The 21,895-nt window shown below is 36.9% G+C and overlaps 1 protein-coding gene across 1 annotated transcript in view; it reads right to left on the reverse strand.

The window, feature by feature from the left end:
- The window catches only part of MYO16 (myosin XVI), a 476,542-nt gene that overhangs the window by 424,209 nt on the left and 30,438 nt on the right, over window positions 1-21,895 (reverse strand). The gene's annotated exons all lie outside the window — the stretch shown is intronic.

Here is a 21,895-nt window from a genome sequence, read left to right on the forward strand (position 1 = left end):
TTCCATATGAACAGCAAAGGTGATTTCATTAGTACATGGAATGCCACGGGGCATTAAGAGATTGTGCTATATTCTCCACTACTCAAAGTGGAGCTGTAACAAGAGCCCCACAGAAAGGTTCATGAGTTCACTATTGCATTATACTGGTTTCCACTGCTAATAGCAGTATCATAATTTGAATAAAATGTCATTAATGCATTTTCCATAAAAAATATATGATTAAAACAAGTTACTATTTTATTTTATTTTTTTATTTTTTTATTATTTTTTTTTTATTTCAGCTCATCATGGGGGTACATAAGTTTAGGTCATATACATTGTCCATGTCCTGCCCATCTCCCCGAGTCAGAGTCCCAAGCGTGTCCGTTCTCATTCTCCAGACAGTGCGCCTGGCACTCATCATGTAGTCATACCTCCATCCCCTCCCCCCCCCACCTCCCCGGGTCTGCACCTTCAAGCATGACCATTCCCCAGAGGGTGTGCAACGCACTCGTCATGTAGGCATACACCCATCCCCTCCCCCCACCCTCCATCCCAGTCTGATATCCAATTGGTATCCTTCCCCGATGTACATTTAGGTGATGATCAGGGAAACCAGTTTTCTGGTGAGTACATGTGATGCTTGTTTTTCCATTCTTTGGATACTTCACTTAGTATAATGGGTTCCAGCTCTCTCCAGGAGAACCAAAGAGATGTCGTATCCTCGTTATTTCTTATAGCTGAGTAGTACTCCATGGTATACATATACCACAGTTTACTAATCCATTCATGGATTGATGGGCACTTGGGTTGTTTCCACATCTTTGCGATTGTGAATTGTGCTGCTATAAACATTCGGGTACAGGTGTCTTTGTTAAAGAATGACTTTTGCTCTTCTGGGTATATGCCCAATAATGGGATTGCTGGATCAAATGGTAGGTCTACTTGAATCTGTTTAAGGTATCTCCATATTGCTTTCCATAGGGGTTGCACTAGTTTGCATTCCCACCAGCAGTGTATGAGTGTTCCTGTCTCTCCACATCCACGCCAGCATGTGTTGTTTTGGAATTTTTTGATAAAGGCCATTCTCACCGGAGTTAAGTGGTATCTCATTGTGGTTTTGATTTGCATTTCCCTGATGATTAGGGATGTTGAGCATTTTTTGATACGTTTTTTGGCCATTCTTATGTCTTTATTGATATTTTATTTTATTTTTTTATTTTCCTGGAACTTTGCTACTTTCAGCATTCAAAGTCCTAAGTCCAGGGAACTTCCTGAACCCTGGGAAAACTAGATCAATTGCTCACCCGAATTCTAAGATATATCTAAAACTAAGTCATTTTCTATTTCCTAACTGACCAGATACTTTTGTTAACTTCTTTTTTTTTTATTTCAAAATATTTTGGGGGTACAAATGTTTTTGGTTACATGGATCACTTTTTTTTATTTCAGAATTTTACAGGGATATACATGTTTTAGTTACATAATGTGCTTTTGTACAGTTTGAGCCAAAGCTTTAAGTGTGTCTTTCAGTCAGTTAGTGTGAATTGTACTAGTCAGCTGTGAATTTACCCATGCTCTCCTCCCCTCTACCACCTACTTGATTTCCCTTGAATTTTACTTCCATGTGTGCATGTAAGTGTTAATTGGTCAGTTTCAATTTAGTGTTGAGTACATATGGTGTTTGTTTTTCCATTCTTGCAATACTTCACTAAGAAGCGTGGTCTCCAGTTCTATCCAGGTTGTTACAAAAGATGCTAGATTACTATTTTCTTTTAGAATTGAGTCGTTCTCCATGGTATACATATATTACATCTTATTTATCCACTCATTCATGGATCACTTTTGTAATGTTTGAGTCAGGGTTATAAGTGCCCATCACACAGATAGTATTCACTGTACCCCTTAGGTAGGTTTTTGCCCATCCTTTTCTCCACTCTCCTCCCTGCTTGATTCCAACTGAGTTTTACTTCCCTCTGTGCACATTGTACTCATCAGTTAGTTCCAATTTAATATCAAGTATATGTGGTGTTTGTTTTTCCATTTTTTAGATACTTCACTTAGGAGGATGGTCTTCAGGTCTATCCAAATTGTTGCAAAAGGCATGAAGTCATCCTTCTTCATGGCTGAGTAGTATTCTACAGTATACACATACTACATTTTATTAATACACTCATGAATTCATGGACATTTGGGTTGATTCCACATCTTTGAAACTGTGAATTGTGCTGCAATAAACATTTGAGTGCAGATGTCTTTTTGATAAAATGACTTCTTTTCCTCTGGGTAAAATACCCAGTAGTGGGATTGCTGGACCAAATGGTAGGTCTACTTTTAGTTCTTTGAGGAATCTTCATACTGTTTTTCATAGGGGTTGTACTAATTTGCAGTCCCACCAACAGTGTATAAGTGCTCCCTTCTCTCTCCATCCACATCACCATCTATTGTTTTGGGCTTTTTAATAAAAGCCATTGTACCATTCTAATAATAAAATGAGCCATTCTAATAATAAAGTTAGCCATTCTAATTTTATTATTGTGGTATTAATTTGCATTTCCCAGATGATTAGTCACATTGAACATTTTCTCATATGTTTATTGGCCATTTGTCTATCTTCTTTTGAAAAGCTTCTGTGCATGTCTTTTGCCCACTTTTTAGTGGGTTTTTTTTTTCTTGCTGATTTGCTTGAGTTCTTTGTAGATTCTGGTTATTAGCCTTTTAGTGGATCTATAGCTTACATATATTTTCTCCCATTCTGTAGGTTATCTGTTTGCTCTGCTGATTATTTCCTTAGCTGTGTAGAAAGTTCTTAATTTAATCAAGTCCCATTTATTTATTTATTTATTTATTTATTTATTTTTGTTGTTGCTATAATTACCACTGTGGTCTTAGTCATAAATTCTTTGCCTAGGCTGATATCTAGACGAGTTTTTCCTACATTTTCTTTTAGAAATCATCCCTTACATTTAAGCCTTTTATCCATCTTGAGTTAATTTTTGTAAGTGGTGAGAGATATGGATCCTGTTTCATTCTTCTGCTGTGGCTATGCAATTTTCCCATCACCATTTATTGAATAGGGCTTTCTTTTCCCCACTGTATATTGTTGTCTGCTTTGTCAAAGATAAATTGGCTATATGTAGATGGTTCTATATCTGGGATCTCTGTTCTGTTTCATTTGTCTATGTCTCTATTTTTTGTGCCAATACCACACTATTTTGGTTACTATTGCCTTGTAGTATAGTTTGAAGTCTGGTAATATGATACCTTTAGATTTGTTCTTTTCGCTTGAGATTGCTTTGGCTATTTGGGCTCTTTTCTGGTTCTACATAAATACAGAATTATTTCTTCTAGATCTGTGAAATATAACATTAGTATTTTGATTGGGGTTGCATTGCATCTGTAAATCACTTTGGGTAGTATGGATATTTTAACAATGTTGATTCTACTGATCCATGAGCATGACATCTTTTTTCATGTGTTCGTGCCATCTGCAATTTCTTTTCTCAGTGTTTCATGATTCTTTTTGTAGATATCTTTCACTTCCATGGTTAAGTAGATTCCTAGTTATTTTATTTTCTTTATATCTATTATGAATGTTATTGAGTCTTTGATTTGACTCAGCTTGACTGTTGTTGCTGTAAAGGAATGCTACTGATTTGAGTGGGTTGATTTTGTAACCTGAGAGTTTGCTGAATTTATTTATCAATTCCAGGAGTCTCTTTGTGGAGTCTTTGGGGTTTTTTAGATATAAGATCATATTTTCAGCAAAAACAATAGTTTGACCTCCTCTTTCCTGATTTGAATACCCTTGATTTCTTTCTCTTGCCTGATTGCTCTGGCTAGGACTTCCTGCACTATGTCAAATAGAAATGGTCACAGTGGGCAATCTTGTCTTGTTCCAGTTATTAGTGAGAATGCTTTCAACTTTTTCCCTTTCAGTATGATGTTGGCTGTGTGTCATGTATGGCTTTTGTAATTTTGAGATATATTCCTTCTATGTTTAGTTTCTTGGGGGTTTTTATCATGAAAGCATGCTGAATTTTGTCAAATGCTATTTCTTCATCTATTGAGATGATCATATGGCCTTTGTTTTTGCTTCATTTTATGTGGTGAATCACATTTATTGATTTATGCATATTGAACAATTCTTGCACTCCTGAGATGAAACCCACTTGGTCATGGTGGAGTATTTTTTGATGTGCTGTTGAATTTGGTTTGGTACCATTTTATTGAGGATTTTTGCATCTATATTAATAAGGGATATTGGTTTTTAATGGGATTCTAGAACAAATGGGCTTAACAGACATTTACAGAACATTTTGCCCCAAAATAACTGAATATACATTCTTCTTGTCAGCACACAGAACATTCTCTAAGATTGATTATATCTTAGGTCAGAAAAACATGTCTCAACAAATTCAGAAAAACAGAAATTATAACATGTATCTTCTCAGACCACAGTGGAATAAAACTAGAAGTCAACTCCAAGAGAAACACTCAATTCTACCCTAAGTCACGGAAATTAAACAGCCTGCTGCTGAACAATTATTGGTTTAATAATGAAATTAAGATGAAAATCAAAAGATTCCTCAAACTGAATGACAATGGGGACATGAGCTATCAAAATCTATGGGATTCAGCAAAAGCAGTCATAAGGGGAATATTTGTGGCCTTAAATGCCTACATCAAAAAGACGTAAAGTTCACAAATTAACAATCTAATGATGCATCCCAAGGAATTAAAAAAGGAAGAAAAAACAAAATCCCAAGCCAGCAGAGGAAAAGAAATAACTAAGGCCAGAGCAGAATGAAATGAAATGGAAAACAAGAAAATAATGCATAGGATCAATGAAACAAAAAGTTGGTTCTTGAAAAAATAAACAAAATTGGTAGACTTCTTGCAGTTTAACCAGGAATAGAAGAGGAAGAACCCAAATAAGCTCAATCAGAAATTAAAAAGGAGATGTTACAACTGAGACCACAGAAATATAGAATATAAAATATCATCTATAAATAATATGAAAATCTCTATGCACATAAACTTGCAAATGTAGAGGAAATGGATAAATTCCTCTAAACAAACAGTGTCCCAACACTCAATCAGGAAGAAATAGAACTCCTGAACAGATCAATAATGAGCAGCAAGATTGAAGTAGTAATAAAAATATTCTAACAAAAAAAAGCCCCAGATCAGATGGATTCACAGCCAAATTTTACAAGACCTACAGAGAAGATCTGGTACCCATACTGTAGAAATTATTCCATAACATTGATATGGAGGGAATCCTCCCCAGCTCATTCTTTAAAGCCAGAATCACCCTGATACCAAAATCTTTTATTTCTTTATAACATCAAACTGTACAAAACAGCTCAGGTCCAAACTCATACCTCACTGAGGCATATTGTCTTTCTATTAAATTTCTCTGTGACCTGAAATGTTGCCTGAAGGTACCTTCCTTTCCATGGCACCCCAATTCTTTTATGTATTCCAATGTCTGGTCTCTTACCATCTTCCCCAACTCTAATTGAGTATCATGGAGGAAATCACAAGTCTTGGCAGACATCAATATTCCTGCCAAGGTTCCTTCCAAGAAGGCACCCTCAGTGATGAGGAGATCAGTGGATGAGATGAGGGAGACAGGACTCCCCCGTGCAGAGGTCAGCCCACCTCATCCAGTGTGCTGTGCATACAGCCTCTCCTTAAATCAAAGCACTGTTGGTCCAAATCAAGAAAGAAGTTCAAAGTTCCTAAACAGGAACATGCCCATATCTTTTCATTTCCCAAGGGACTTGTCTTTCATGCTGTTCTTTCTTCAATCAAGGAATTAATGCTTTTTATAATCTAGATTCTGCTAATGTTCAATAGTTTGTTACAAAAAAATTCTCAAAGGTGGCAAACTTGTAGGATAAACTGTACCCCAACAGCATGTGTAGTATTCATTTGCTTTGTGGGTTATCTTCTTTCTCAGTCATTATGAGAAAAGTTTAGGAGTTTGAGTCATTGCCTCTCTTGTTTTTTACTGTATTTTTAAGAACTACTATGAGGCGTGGAGATGCTCTCTCTCTCTCCCCCTGCCCCGTTTCTCTCTCATATACATATGAAATAAATGAAGACACTTCTTGCTACTATACTTGGTACCCTTAATGTTTAAAATCCCATTCATGATAATAGAAAGGTCATTACATACGTTTGCCAATGGTTTCCTCAGAAGAGAAATAGCACTTTTATCCTAGTATTTATTCTTTTAGCAAATGAAATTATTTATTTTGAATTAACTAATATCTATATATTCCTGTGTATCCTGCAAATCACTAGCAAATGTGTGATCACACTGCAAATATAGTGTGAATTAGAGTATATTGTAATATCAGTAAAATGTGGTCAAATTTTTATGTAGAATCCACTATGTGGACATACAGTGAATTACACATAATAGGAATCAGTGATTCATATTAAATGGCTTTGGAGTCAGACAGATTTAGATCTGAGACCTGGCCCCACTGGGAAAGCCACTGAACTTTATGCCTCAGTTTTCTGAGTAAAACAACTGACAACTGTTGGACTCCCTTCCTGGGGGTATTGTGAGAATTGAATGAGACCACATCTGCAGCATGCCCACCACGCCTCCAGGCACTTGTTAAGCATCACTAAATAACTTATAATTACTATGAGTAATAAAACCCCATAAGAATATAACATAGAATCCATATTTTAAAGTTTATTCTAAATTTTCTCAAAACTTTCTTATTACTAAATGTTAAATTTAAGTGTAGGATATAGGGAATGCCAATTTAGCAATATTAACTTGAAGGCTGAGTATAAAATTTGTCAAACAGGAAAAGTAGGAGGAAGGGGGAAATGTATAAGGCAAAGGAAAATGCTGAGCATGGAGAAAGTGAATATTTATTACCTTGTTTTTAACACAATCTACTGCATTGTAAGTTTATATCATTTAATTTTTAGTATAGACATTATTTAACTGTTTCACAACCAACTCATAAAATTTTTGAAATTTTAACAGTTGGCTCCCCTGAGCTGGTGTGGGTAAGCTTCGGCACACTGTAGTCAGCAGCCATGAGATATGTAAGAACACTGCCCAGGCATGTCCAGGAATGAGAGAGGCACCACACCCAGGGACTCCAGAGTTCCTTCCTGTCACAGAGGAACAGGTGAGTGAGCCACACCCCTTCCTCCATCCAGCCAGACAATATCCTAGGAAGAAGAGGGATGTGGGCAATCTGGGTGGTTTGTTTTTCCTAGATAGAAAGATTGTTTTCTGAGAGGGCTGTTTACATGATCAGATTGAACTATATTAGAACCACAGACTGGATAGTAACTGGTTTGTCCCTCATGGGTGAGGACTCAAGAATGAGACAAAAAATCAACTACTGGAGAAATAGAAAAATAGCATATTCTTTGTATGTACAAATGATAGTGTGGGCTAAATTCTATGACTCTGCTATGGGTTAAATACTGGACAGGGTAAGGAACCTAAATATTAAAGGGTACAATAAAGAAAATGTCACTTGTACAATAATTGGCTTATAACAAGAATTTTGAAAAAAGGAGAGACATCTTTATAAAACTAACACATGTTGAACACTTTCCTAAGTAGTACTTAAGGTCCAACACTGTTCTAAGTACTTTATGCATAAAAAACACTTTCTCTCTATTCTCTCTATACCTCTACAACACAGAGACTGTAACTGTCACTGCTTTACTAATCAGGAAACTGAGGCTCTGCTACACTGGGGAGTTCCCTGAGGCCACAGGTGGCACGCATGGATGTGGGACTCAAGCACGGCACCGGGACTCCAAGTATTGTGTTCTAAACCCTAAACAGCAGCGAGGTGGTGAAATTTCAAAATCCCAACAGGAATCGAGATCCATTTCAATGGCCTCAAAGTTACTCATTTTGTGGAATTTTTTGGAATTTGCCCAAATTTAAATTAAAATACTTTCTTCAGAAAGGTATGGGTTCTTCACAACCTTGTGACAACATGGATCGGATTGTCAGTCAAGGGAAACAGCACCGGCACTCTGAGTCTTGCTGTTATGATAGAATCTGCAAGGAAACAGTCTAAAGAAAAACAGCCATCTGGGGACCAAATAGAATAACGAAACTTTGTTTTCCTTTTATAGTGTTACTGCTTGGAATGGATTCAGAATTTATCGTATATTTGTGGCTTCTTCGTCAAGCTACAGCAGAATTCCATCAAGATGTCTGTGTGGGGGGCATGATTTGATATTTAAAAAGGAACGTTAAGTCTCTAAATCTTCAGCTACTAGGGTAAAAAAAATGGGCTAAAATACATATTAAAGTTTTGCTAAGGGGCTTTAATAGACTATGCGGCTAGCCCCACCATCACGGTAAATAACCAAACACAACAGTCCACCTGGTAATCAGCGTGCATTTGATGTTTCTAGATACAGTATTGCCACAATGTACCTGTTTCCATGATCAGATTAGAACCACAGACTGGATAGTAACTGGTTTGCCCCTCATGGGTGAGGTCTTAAGAATGAGACAAAATCAACAACTGGCAACATAGTTCTTTGGAGATCAGGTCAGCTGGTGTGGACATTAGATGGCACAACAATCTCTACCTGTCACACAGTCTACCTCATGTGGCTCTTATATTCACAAAGATGTTATATGTCAAATCAAGAGGAAAGGAAAAGTAAAACAAAACATAACTGGGTTCTACATCATTTTTTCCAGTTTTAAGCCTTGAAAAAGACCTTTCCTTCAAACCATTTTATTAAAAAAAGAAAAGAAAAAAGAAAAAGACCTTTTCTAGAAAGAGGGAAGGACAAAAAATCACATGTGGTAAAATGTTAGCAATTGGTAAACCTGATTAGCTGGTATGTGAGAGTTCTTCGCATTATCTGGGAAGCTTTTCAGTAAGTTTGCTTTTATTTCAAAATAAAAAAGTTATACAGTGAACAACAGCAAAAGAATCAAGCCAGTGTCATTTTCCCTCCTGAAATGATAATGGAAATATTAATATGTCTAAAAATGTATATGTGAGAATTTCCATACGGTTGATAGCTCTCTAAGAAATCCTTTAAAAATTTTATCTTATCTCATTAATATGTCAATCAAGAAGGGAAGCAGAAGCAGGAATATAGAAATTATGTTTTCCACACCACAGATATGTCTATTTGCACAGTAATGTTGCTGAAACACAGACTTCCTTCCCTAAGTAGAGCTCAAATTTTAGCATGTATAAGAATAACTTGAGGATTTTATTTAAACAGATTTTCCTAGTTCAGGACTTCTCAATTTATTTTTTATTATTGCCTCCCCAACGCATCATAAAACTGCAATACCACAGACATTCTGGATATCTGCTTACAGACTGTGGCCCTGTGGAGGGTAACAAACCATCGTTTCATCTAAGATTTTTCTCCCCCAAGAAGCAGCTTTTGCCCCTTTGGGAGCTATTTCTAACCCCGTTAGAATCAAGCCCTAATCCTACCTCCTGTTACTCTGATTCCGTAGTTTTGTTGTGGGATTTAAAATCATGAATTGTGTAAAAAACACTTCAGAGGATTCTAGCACATATGGTCCCCTACAGACATTTTTGAGAAAAAATGCTAAGATTTTACAATCTCAGAAAATTGCCTCTGAACGCCTCATTTGGAGCGACAGCATAAGTGAGTGGCAAAGCCAAGAACCAACGGAAGATCCTTTCCCGTTAACTTTGCCATTGAGAATCTGGTCCCCACGGCTGCGTGCACCAAAGGATCCCTCAGAACACACGATGTATTCTCAGCAAATAGGTATTGACTAGGACCTCCCTAACATGGGTCAATCAGACAGGAGGCCTTCAAGGCTTCAGTTTGTATTTGTATACAAATACAAACACGTGGGTTCTATCACCAGATTCTTAAATTTCAGTCAGTCAAGCATGAGCCCCTCAATCCACATGTTTCTTGAATATAACACGGGGAAGAGTAGGCACCTGCAGAAATCAGTTTCCAAAGGACTGTTCAGCTTGTTCCCCTCCCAGCTTGGCAATGAATGATTCATAATAAGATGTTTTAAGTAGGCTCTCGAAGTTCCAGTGAGGCCCTGCCTGAAATTTTTATTCAGGGTAGTAGCTCAGTCATACCATCAGTGGCTGCTTCTGATTTGGATCGGGTTCACCTGCACTGAGAGGACGTGCAAGAATGCTGTCAGCCACCTTCCTAGAAAAGGAGACCCCAGAGGGCCAGGCGTGGTGTCAGGGCTTCAGTTTCCAAACTTAGCAAGAGAACTGCAGACTAATCAGCCAGGTGCACCGTGGATGCAAGTGCTGGCTGAGGCCCAACTTAGCCCCACTCACCTACCAGCCTCCAAGCAGTTGAAACCCGTTTCGTATCAGTTTGGCAATGGGTTTAAGATTTCTTCCTTCCAACCCAACTTCATCAAAACTGGATCTAACGCCTGAAGGTTTTAAGCCAAGTCCAAGGTTTTCATTGCCAGGTTGACCCAAATCCCTCCATCCCAATCCAATGTGTGGTCATGACTAATACAACACATATTTAGTGAATTTCTTTTATGCACTAAGCACTATCCTAGGAGTTGGAAGTGCAGCAGAGAAGAAATAGAAAAAATCCTGCCTTCATAAAGCGCATCATCTAGTGGGCATTGGTCATGGAGAAGACAGAGGACAAGTGAGATTGTAGTCATGTAGTAGAGGGATTTGTAGTGTTTCTTGAGTCCGTGGCTGAATATCTTGAATTAGTTTTGAAACTCAATTACCATTTACCTCTTCAGATGTCACTTGTAACCCATTTCATCTCTTCTCCCCTTCAAGGATCACACTGATACGTATGCTCAGTGTTATCACTGTGTTCCCTATGTCTCTTAGGCTCTCCCTCTGTTTACTCTGGGTATTTTCTACTGACCCATCACAATGTGTAACCCTCTTCAGCCACGTACAATCAACTGTTAAACCAGTAAGTTCAATTTCAATTTCAGTCACATTGTTTTTTAGTCCTAGAAAACTTTCTATTGATGTTTTCATATAGATTTCAATTATTTAGTGAAAGATTTTGTCAGCATTTTTTGTACATATTGGTTGGAGTTATTACAACCCTATTGTCTGGCCAGTAATAAGGGAAAGAATAAGTAACCTCATTCAAGTCACGATCTGAGCTAACCTAAGACTGAGCATAGGTCTCATCTGCTTCAGGTGTGCTCACACTCCTGAGTACAGCACCCCGGGGTTCTCAAGTGAGTCTGGGCTGGTCGCAGGGACCTTTTTCTTTGGCACATCGTGACTACATTCTTTGTTTCCCCAGTATTAAGACATTGTATTATTAGCTTCATTCTACAAGTGGAGAAACTGATGATAGTAACTTGCCCAAGGTCACACAGTTGGTGGATAGTAGGACTGAATTCTAATTCAGGAAATCTTAGTCAGATTTCATACTTTCAACTATTAGGCTTGGAAGACTTGTACACAGCACATGATTGCCAGAGTGGATTCCAATGGAGAGTAACTAATGCACTACACATTTTGTTTCATATACTTCTTAGGTATAAATTTTTTTAAAAATTCCCTAGTAATAAAGACAGGCAATGTTTTTGTAGAAAGTTAAAATACAGAGAAAATAGAAAAATGCAGAAAAATGTATTAAAAAACAAAGGGAAGGAAAAGGAAATCCTAAAAAATAAGGCACATATTTGAATAAATAAATGTAAAGTTTATGTAATGGAAAATAATTGTTGCCATGCATTTATAATAATAGCTTGACAGGTATATAATTCATATAACATAAAATTTACCATGCACTGGTTTTCAGTGGAATCACAGATTTGTATAATCTTAAGCACATTTTTTTTTTTTTTTTTTGAGACAGAGTCTCACTCAGTTGCCCAGGCTAGAGTGAGTGCCGTGGAGTCAGCCTAGCTCACAGCAACCTCAAACTCCTGGGCTTAAGCGATCCTCCTGCCTCAGCCTCCCAAGTAGCTGGGACTACAGGCATGCGCCACCATGCCTGGCCAATTTTTTCTATATATATTTTTAGTTGTCCAGATAATTTCTTTCTATTTTTAGTAGAGACGGGGTCTCGCTCAGGCTGGTCTCGAACTCCTGACCTCGAGCGATCCACCTGCCTCGGCCTCCCAGAGGGCTATTACAGGCGTGAGCCACCGCGCCCAGCCTTAAGTACATTTTTATCATCCCCAAAAAGGAACTCTTCCTTTACTAATTTGCCTGGCTAGAACCTTTAATATAGTGTCAAATTGAAGTAGAGAGCAGAATGTTTGTCTTATTTCTCATCTAATATGAAATCTTTCAGTGTTTCACTATTAAGTGTGTTAGCTGTGGGTTTTGGTAGATGCCCTATATGAAACTGAACTATTTTCTCACTATTTTTATTGAGTATGTTTATTAAGAGAGAATCTCATGTTTTTAAGGTCTTTTCCTTCATCTATTGAGATGATAATGTGATTTTCATTCTTTATTCTACTAATATGCTGTATTTTTGAATGATTTTTCATATAGAGAAATAATCCAGCAGTCTTGGAATAAAACTCATCTGGTCATGGTATATAATCCTTCTTATGTATTACTGGTTTCACTGTTCTAGTATTTTGCTGGGAATTTTTGTATTTATATTCATGGGAGATACTTTTTCTTGTATTGTGATGCCTTTGTCTGGTTTTGGTATTGGGGTAATACTGTCCTCATGGAATGTTTTAGACTGTATTCCCTCCTGTTCAGATTTATGAAAGCATTTATGAAAATTGGTATTAATTTTTCTTTAATCATTTGGAAGAATTCCTCCTTGAAGCCATCTGTGCCTGGAATTTCCTTTGCGGGAAGATTTTATTAATTCAATCTCTTTACTTGTTAAAAGCCTATTATGGTTTTCTATTTTTATCTTGATTCACTATTGGCAATTTGTGTCTTTCTAGGAATTTTTCCATGTCATGTGGGTTATCTAATTTTTTGGCACACAATTTTAATAGTATTACATTTTAATCCATTTTACTTCTGTAAGTTTGGCTGTAATGTATAGCACACTCCTCTTATCTGTGGGGGATAAGGTTCAATACCCTCAGCGGGTACCAGAAACTGCAGATAGAACCAAACTCTATATATGCTATGTTTTTCCTATACATATCTACCTGTGATAAAGTTTAATTTGAAATTAAGCACTGCAAGATATTAACAAAAATAAAAATAAAATAGAATGGTTATGGCAATATATTGTAGTAAAAGTTATGTGAATGTGGTTTTTCTTTCTCTCAAAATACCTTATTTTACTGTTTTTACCCTTCTTGTAATGACATAAGACAACAAATGCCCACATGATGAGATGACATACACAGTGATGGAGTGTTAGGCTAGGATTGGTCTTCTGAGGATGTCAGAAAAAAGGATCATCTGCTTCGGATGGTCCTGGGTCACTGAGCCATGACGATGTCAGTGGTTCATGTCAAGAGCAGACCGTGTTGATGACTAACATGCAGGTGGTATAGACAGCATGCATGCTGGGCAGAGGGATGATCCACAACACAGGTGGGACAGAGCAGAATGTCATGAGTTTTCACTATTTTATTATTCAGATTGGTGAAAAATTTAAAATTTATGAATTATTTATTTCTGGAATTTTCCATTTAATAATTTTGGACTGGGTTAATCACAGGTAACTGAAACCATGGAGAGCAAAATCATAAGAGGGAACTGCTGTATCCCCTTTCATTCCTAATTTTAGTAATTTGAAAGTTTGGGTTTTTGGGGGCGGTGGGTCAGTTTAGCTAAAAGTTTTTCAATTGTGTCAATCTTTTCAAAGAACCAAGTTTTGGTTTTATTGATTTTCTTTACTAATTGTTCTCTTTATTTCTTCTAGCTCTACTCAAATCTTTATTATATCATTCCTTCTATTGGCATTGGGTAAATGTGTAAATGTGTAAATTCAGGTTATAGATTTAAGATATTTCTGTCTTTTGAATTTAGGCATTTATAACTATGGACTTTGGGTGATTATAATGTGTCAATGTAGGTTTATCAATTGTGAAAGATGTACCACTGTCATGCGGGGTACTGATACCAGGGGAGGCTATGCAGGTACCAGAGCAGGTGGTGCGTGGGAAATCTCTGCAACTTCCTCTCAGTTTTTCTGTGAACCTAAAACTTATAACATCTGGAAAAATGATAGGCATTTATAGCTATACATTTTCCTCTAAGAACTTCTTTAGTTACATCTTACACCTTTTAGTATGTTGCATCTTCATTTCATTCATCAAAAATTATTTTCTAATGTTTCCTGTGATTTCTCCTTTGATGCATTGGTTATTTAGGAGTATTTTGGTTAATGTATTAGTTTTCTAGGGCTGCTATAACCAAATACCACAGACTGGGTGGTTTAAACAACAGAAATTTATTTTCTCACAGTTCTGGAAACTAGAAGTCCAAGATCAAGGTGTTGGCAGGTGATTTCTCCTGATGCCTTTCCTCCTGGCTGTGGGTGGCTACTGGCTCACTGTGTCCTCACGTGGTCTTTCCTCTGTTCACGTGAATCCCTGATGACACACACTTTGTGTGTCCAAATTTGCTCTTCTTATAAAATACACCAGTAAGATTAGATTTGATCCCAGCCTAATGATTCATTTAAACTTACCTCCTTAAAAGCTTTGTCTCCAAATACAGTGACAATCTGAGTTTCTGGGGGTATATAGATGAACATTTTTCATCAAAATTCAGGATGTTTTTAGAAAGCACTTCTTCCAATATTCTCCCTGCCCCTTTCTATCTCTCTTCTCGTCTGTGACTTCCATTGTGTATGTTGGTACAGGAGATGGTGTTCCACACGTCCCTTAGGCTCCATGCATTTTTCTTCATTTTTTTTCCTCCACCTCAGACTGGATAATCTTAATCGATCTATCTTTAAATACATTGATTCTTTTTCCAACTCAAAAATACTATTGCTTTCTTCTAGTATATATATAATTTCAGTTATTGTACTTTTCAACTCCAGAATTTCCATTTGGTTCTTTTTGTAATTTCTATCTCTTCGTTGTTCTTCTCTATGTGGTGAGATACCACTCTCATACTTTCCTTTAGTTATTTGGACATGGTTTTCTTTAGTTATTGAGCATATTTGTAATAGTTTATGTAAAATTTCTCTTTAATAAATCCAATGTCTGGGCTTTCTCAGAGACAGTTTCTATTGACTACATTTTTCTCTCAGTATGGACCATACTTTCTTGTTTCTTTGCATCTCTGTATGTCTTAGTTTGGTTTGTGCTGCCATAATAGAATACCACAGATTGAGTAATTTATAAAAAACAGAAATTTGCTGCATTATCCCATGGTGAAAGTTGGCAGGAGAGAGAGATAAGGGGAGGCAGTGGGGGCTGAACGCATCCTTTTATAAGAAACTCACTCCCAAAATAGCAAATCTACTCCTGTCATAACAGCATTAATCCATTCTTGAAAGTAGAGCTCTCGTGGGATAATCACCTCTTAACACTGTGACAATGGCAATTAAATTTTAACATGAGTTTGGGAGAAGACAAATATTCAAACAAAGCACTGAACATTGTAAATAATAAAATGTGGAAACTTTGGAAATCAGATTCACTCTCCTTCAAGGGTAGATTGTTGTTTCTGCATGTAATTGCTGTTTGTCTCACTACTTTGCTGAACTAAATCTGCAAAGTCTGTATTCTTTGTGATGTGTGGCCACTGAAGTCTCTGCTCAGTTATCTTTGTAGTCAGTTAATGACTGGATGAATTTCCTTAAATGGCTTGAAACAATAATTCCCCTGGCTGAGGTGCTCTGTGTATGTGCTGGGGCATTCATTTAATCCTCTGGTAGACAGTTCACATTTTTCCCTGAGTCTACACTTCCTGCAGTGGAAAGCCTTGAGGTCAGTCCTAAGAGAGAGATATGGGTCTTCCCAGGCGTTTTCTAGGCATGCCTACAGCACTGAACATGTGCATGGCCTTCTAGATTCCAAGGAATATGTGACAATTTCTCAGAGCACCCTATGACACCCTTATTCCCCAGTTTTTCCTTTTAAGTAGTTTGATCAGCTTCTTTCTTTTTATTTCAGAATTTTATGAGGGTACACATGTTTTTATTATGTAATTTGCTTTTGTAGATTGAGTCAAAGTTATAAGTGTGTCCATCCCCCAGATAATGTACATTGTACCTGTTAGGTGTGAATTTACCCATCCTCTCCTCCCATCTCCCACCTACTTGATTTCCCTTGAGTTCTACTTCCATATGGGCACATAAGTGTTGATCAATTAGTTCCAATTTAGTATTGAGTACATGTGGTGTTTGTTTTTCCATTCTTGTGATACTTCACTAAGAAGAATAGCCTCCAGTTCCATCCAGGTTGTTACAAAAAATACTAGATCACCATTTTTTTTTTACAGTTGAGTAGTGCTCCATGGTATACATATACCACATTTTATTAATCCGGTCATAAATTGATGGGCATTTGGGTTGATTCCACATCTTTGCAATTGTGAATTGTGTTGCTATAAATATTTGAGTGCAAGTGTCTTTTTTATAAAACGTCTTTTTTTGGGGGACGGGGGGAGGTAAATACCCAGTAGTGGGATTGCTGGGTCAAATGGTAGGTCTACTTTTAGTTCTTTGAGGAATCTCCATACTAATTTCCATAGAGGTTGTATTAGTTTGCAGTCCCACCAACAGTGCAGAAGTATACCTTTCCCTCCGCATCCTCACCAGCATCTGTTGTTTCAGGACTTTTTGATAAAAGCCATTCTCACTGGAGTTAGGTGATATCTCATTGTGCTTTGATTTGCATTTCCTTAATGATTAGCGACACTGAGCATTTTTTCATGCGTTTGTTGGCCATTAGTCTATCCTTTTTTGAAAATTTTCTGTTCATGTCTTTTGCTTACTTTTTAATGTGGTTGCTTGATTTTTTATTGCTGATTTTCTTGAGTTCTCTGTAGATTCTGGTTAATCATCCCTTTATCAGATGTATAACATGAAAATATTTTCTCCCATTCTGTAGGTTGTCTTTTGCTCTATTGATTGTGTCCTTAGCTGTGTAGAAGCTTTTTAATTTGATTCAGTCCTATTTACTGATTTATTTATTTGACCCCATTATGATTGCTTTTTGGGTCTTCATATATTATTTGCTTAGGCTAATATATATGAGTTTTTCCAACATTTTCTTATATTTTCATGCCTTAGGTTTAAGTTTGTTATCCATCATGAATTAATTTTTGTGAGAGGTGAGAGGTGTGGATCCTGTTTCAGCCTTCTGCATATAATACTTAAGAATATATTTACCTAAGGACATGAAAAACCTCTATAGGGAGAACTATGAAACACTAAGGAAAGAAATTGCAGAGGATGTCAACAGACGGGAAAACATATCATGCTGATGGATCAGCAGAATCAACAATGTTAAAATGTCTATACTACCCAAAGTGATTTAAAGATTCAATGCAATCCCCATTAAAATACAAAGGCTAAGGGAGATTTCTCAAAGATCTACAAGCAGTTCTACCTTTTGATCCAGCAATCCCATTACTGGGCATCTACCCAAAAGAACAAAAACATTCTATAAAAAAGACATCTGCACTAGAATGTTTATAGCAGCACAATTCACAATTGCAAAGATGTGAAAACAACTCAAGTGGCCATCAATACATGAGTGGATTAATAAAATGTGGCATATGTATATCATGGAGTTCTACTCAGCCACAAAAAACAATGGTGATCTAACATCTCTTGTATTATCCTGGATAGAGCTGGAGCCCATTCTACTAAGTGAAGTATCACAAGAATGGAAAAACAAGCAACACATGTACTCACCATCAAATTGGTTTTAACTGTTCAACGCTTAAATTCACATATAGTAGCAACATTCATCGGGCATTGGGCAGATGGGAGGGGGGAAGAGGGGATGGGTATAGACACAGCTTGTGGGTGTGGTGCACACCATCTAGGGGATGGACATGCTTGAAGTTCTGACTCAGGCGGGGTAAAGGCAATATACATAACCTGAACATTAATACCCCCATAATATGCTGAAATAAAAAATATTAAAAAGAAATATAAAGGCTATTTTTTGCAAACCTCGACAAAATAGTTCTACACTTCATATGGAACCAGAAAAGACCCCAAATAGCTAATGAAATCCTACATAATAAGAACAAATGGAGAGGCATTACTTTACCAGATTTTAAGCTATACTAGAAGGCTGTAGTAACCAAAGCAGCATGGTATTAGCACAAAAACAGGGACATAGATCTATGATCAGAACAGAGAACACAGAGATGAATCCATCCTGATTTAACCATCTGATCTTTGACAAAGCAGACAAAAACATACACTGGGGTAAAGAATCCCTATTCAATAATTGGTCAGCTTGTTGTTTGTCCCAGTTGTTGTGATGCTAAATAATTTCTGCTGGTTGTTTCCCACAAATGACCCAGGAAAAAGGTGTGTAGTAAGCTTATTCTGAATCAACTCAAATAAAAACAAGTCTTGTGAGTGTGAGTTTCCAGTGAACTCCCAAATACTTCAAAGAATTCTAATTCTCTAAAGACGGGGCTTTTCGGGGAGCTCTAAACCCATTCTGCACCTTCCAGTGGCTCCTAGGCTGCTGGTTTGCACAGCTGCCATGATTGCAAGGCTACTACAGGGCTGGAGAGAAGAGGCTGGGACTCAATAAGTCCAAACACCACAAAGTTCACTGTTCTTACTGAGATTCAACTGTTATTACTGAATAAATGCTCCTCAGATTGTTGCAAGCCTTTGATTAATCTCCAGGGTTTTGAAAAAGTTGATTTTGACAGTTCTGTGGCAATTTTCTTATTGTTTTTCTGAAGGACAGATTTTTCAATGGTTCTTTGTAATCCTAGCAGCAGTTTCTCCCAAACATTTGAACTTAAAAAATGACAGAAGAATCTCTAATAATATTTATCCACCATTGAGAAGAAGAAAAATGTAGCAACCATTATGTGAAATCATAATTTTTCTTTTGCTAAAGATTAAATTACTAAGGTTATATAAAATTACTAAGGTTACTAAGGTTATATAAAAGGTTATTGTCAAATTCACCTATTCTGCAGAATTTCTAAAATACTATTATGGTATAAATCGTTTGGTGGGAATCAGGAATGACCTACTTACAATAACCCATCCTAAATCATTAACTCTCTAAATATTCCAGAATGGACTCAAAGTGACAATTTTATAACATCATAAATTTGACTGCATATTTCCTAAGACCTTGATGTTGAAATAGTAAATGTAGGATGCGCACAATATAAATTCATATTTCACTTTTTATTTTCTGTGTCTCTCTAATTTTCTGCCAATTTATGTTACATAAGCATAAAATGCTCTTTTTCTATGCCAAATGTGAGAAGTAACCTTAGCTTAAAAAAGTGACTCACTTTACAATTCTGTTTGCCTCTCAGGAGAGTGAAAAAAATCAAACCAATATTTGTGAGAGTAATTAAAATGTGATCTTATATATTTGTATATTTTATATATATTGTCTTTCAAAAGTCAGTCAAGAGGAAGAGAAATATCTCAGTATGTATGTCATCAACCACTACCTAAAGCTAACCCAGGAATCAAAAGTACCATATGACGACACTAGTGGTGGCACTTACTATGTTGCTATGCTCTTTGACTTTCTGGGGCCTCATTTTCTCATCTGTAAAACCATGATAACAACAGCATATTATGGTGAAAATAAGAAACCATTATTAATGTTATGGATAATTATTAGTTAATATGGGGGACAGTAAAAGAAAGCTCACAGGAGACAGTAGACATAGTTTGAAAAGGCTTTTTAAAAAAGAATTATTGAGCATGTAGCTTTAGAAGAAAAGCTTGTAGAGCAGAAATATTAAATACAATTTACTGGTTTAACTAGTCATCTCTTACTCTTTGTTCCTTTCAAATATGTCTTTTAGTTCTATCTGAAAGCCTTTATGGAATTTAATTTACACCCAAGTTTCACCATGCATTTCCTTCTATCTTAGATAATTCTATGACATACTTATTTCGTTGGGTTTAGTTAATCAGGGAGACTTACTGCTCATATAGTCTGTGTGTTTTTCTGAGGTGGGGTTTGAGAAAAATCCACATAATCACAGATTTCCCAAACCCTCAGGAATAAGATACAATCACCATATGAATTACCTAAGGATACATCTCAAATTGGGAACAAATATCAAATCTCCTTTTATTTATCTCATCTTTTCTTGTAACAGCCATAGTAAATATCTTTCCACATTCCCTTGCTAAAAATTACTCCCTTTACCTGTTTAGAAAGTGTCCTACTACATATATGTTATCTTTATTCTGTGAATACCACTAACTGGACTAAAGGTGGACACATGAGCCAGGCTGGACATAATGGATTTTCCCAGCTGGCAATGTGGAATTGGGACACAGAGACCAGGTATATCATTACAGGCACTGGACAGGGACAGTGACTTGAGTGCTATCTGGAGATCATCACAGTGGCCTAAGTGCAAATGTGAGACCCATCTGCAGAGATGGAATAGAGGAGGAGGGAGAATAAAAAGAGCAAGAATACTCGCTTGAGGGCTTACGGCCCAGAAAGACAGTGATGTGCAGATATCCTACTCACTTTCCAGTTTCTTGGTTTTATGTCAAGTACCATGGGGGGGCCTCACTTCACATTTTTCAATTAAGTTTTATGAGGTATTTCCTTGTTCTTACATTGTATGTCCCTTCAGAAGCCTAAGTTGGTTTATGTTTTTTATAACAAAAATATTGACTCAGGCAATAAATCTGTATTTAATTAGTAGTGTGACCATATAACTTATTGTCTGAGCCAGGAGAACATGGGAGTCAGAGGAGACACTATAACTGAACGACAGGTATAAGTCCAGGGTGACGGGTTGCAAAGTCATCCTATATTGTTCTTGCATTAACATGAAGGCTCTAACTAGGAAAGGACTGTGAAACAGCTTCAATTTAGGTGGGTCCCAGTAGGCTATCTGTTGCTATGGAACCAGCTACCCCCAAACAGTGGCTAACAATGAAAACCATTTATTTTGCTCACACATCTGGGGCTTGACAGGGCTCCATTAGCCAGGTCTCATTTAAGGTCTTCTGTGTGGTACAGCCACATGCTGGCTGGGGATGAAGCATTGTGAACCCTTCTTCAATCACTTGCCAGGACTGAGATGCTTCAGGGACTGGAATAGCTGGGGCCCTATGAATATCACTATCTATCTACCGTCCATCTGTTTATCCATAATCCATCTATCTACCATCTATCTCTCCATCTATAATCAGTCTATCTACCATCTATCTATCTATCATCTCTACATGTGAAATTTCCACATGGTGGCTTTAGGCAGGCTGGACTTCTTACATGGCAACTGAAATATCACAAAACGAATGTCCCAGTTTCTAATAGAGTCTCAAAATAACACATCATCTATTGGTGACATTCTATTTTGTAGAAGATTTGCCCAAGTTCAAGGGGAGAGGATGTAGACTCCAAGCCTTAATAAGAGGAGTGCCAAAGAATTGGCTGACATGTTTTAAATCTCCCTCAGAGGGCATAGCCTTTTGAGAATTCACTGGCTTGAATTGGGTTTGAAAGGTCACATTGGTCACTTCCATGATGTCAGTGAGAATGATGAGGTCAAACATGCAATCCAAATTGGCTTCCGATTTTTTCATAACATGTCAGGGGCCTAATGTTAGCGAATGGTGATTTCCAGGATCTATAACAGACTCATGACAAACTTCATTATTCCATGTTTCTGAACAGCACTTGTCTCACATGTATGATGTATTTTAATGTAATCATTTTGTTTATTTTACTATATTTCAAGGTAAACTACAATAAAGTTTAAAAGACTACATTTTATGTGAGGATATGTTTTTATTTAGAACAATTTGACCAAGAAAATACTGAAAT

This window comes from Lemur catta, chromosome 13 (assembly GCF_020740605.2).
Source record: "Lemur catta isolate mLemCat1 chromosome 13, mLemCat1.pri, whole genome shotgun sequence".
Lineage (NCBI taxonomy): Eukaryota > Metazoa > Chordata > Mammalia > Primates > Lemuridae > Lemur > Lemur catta.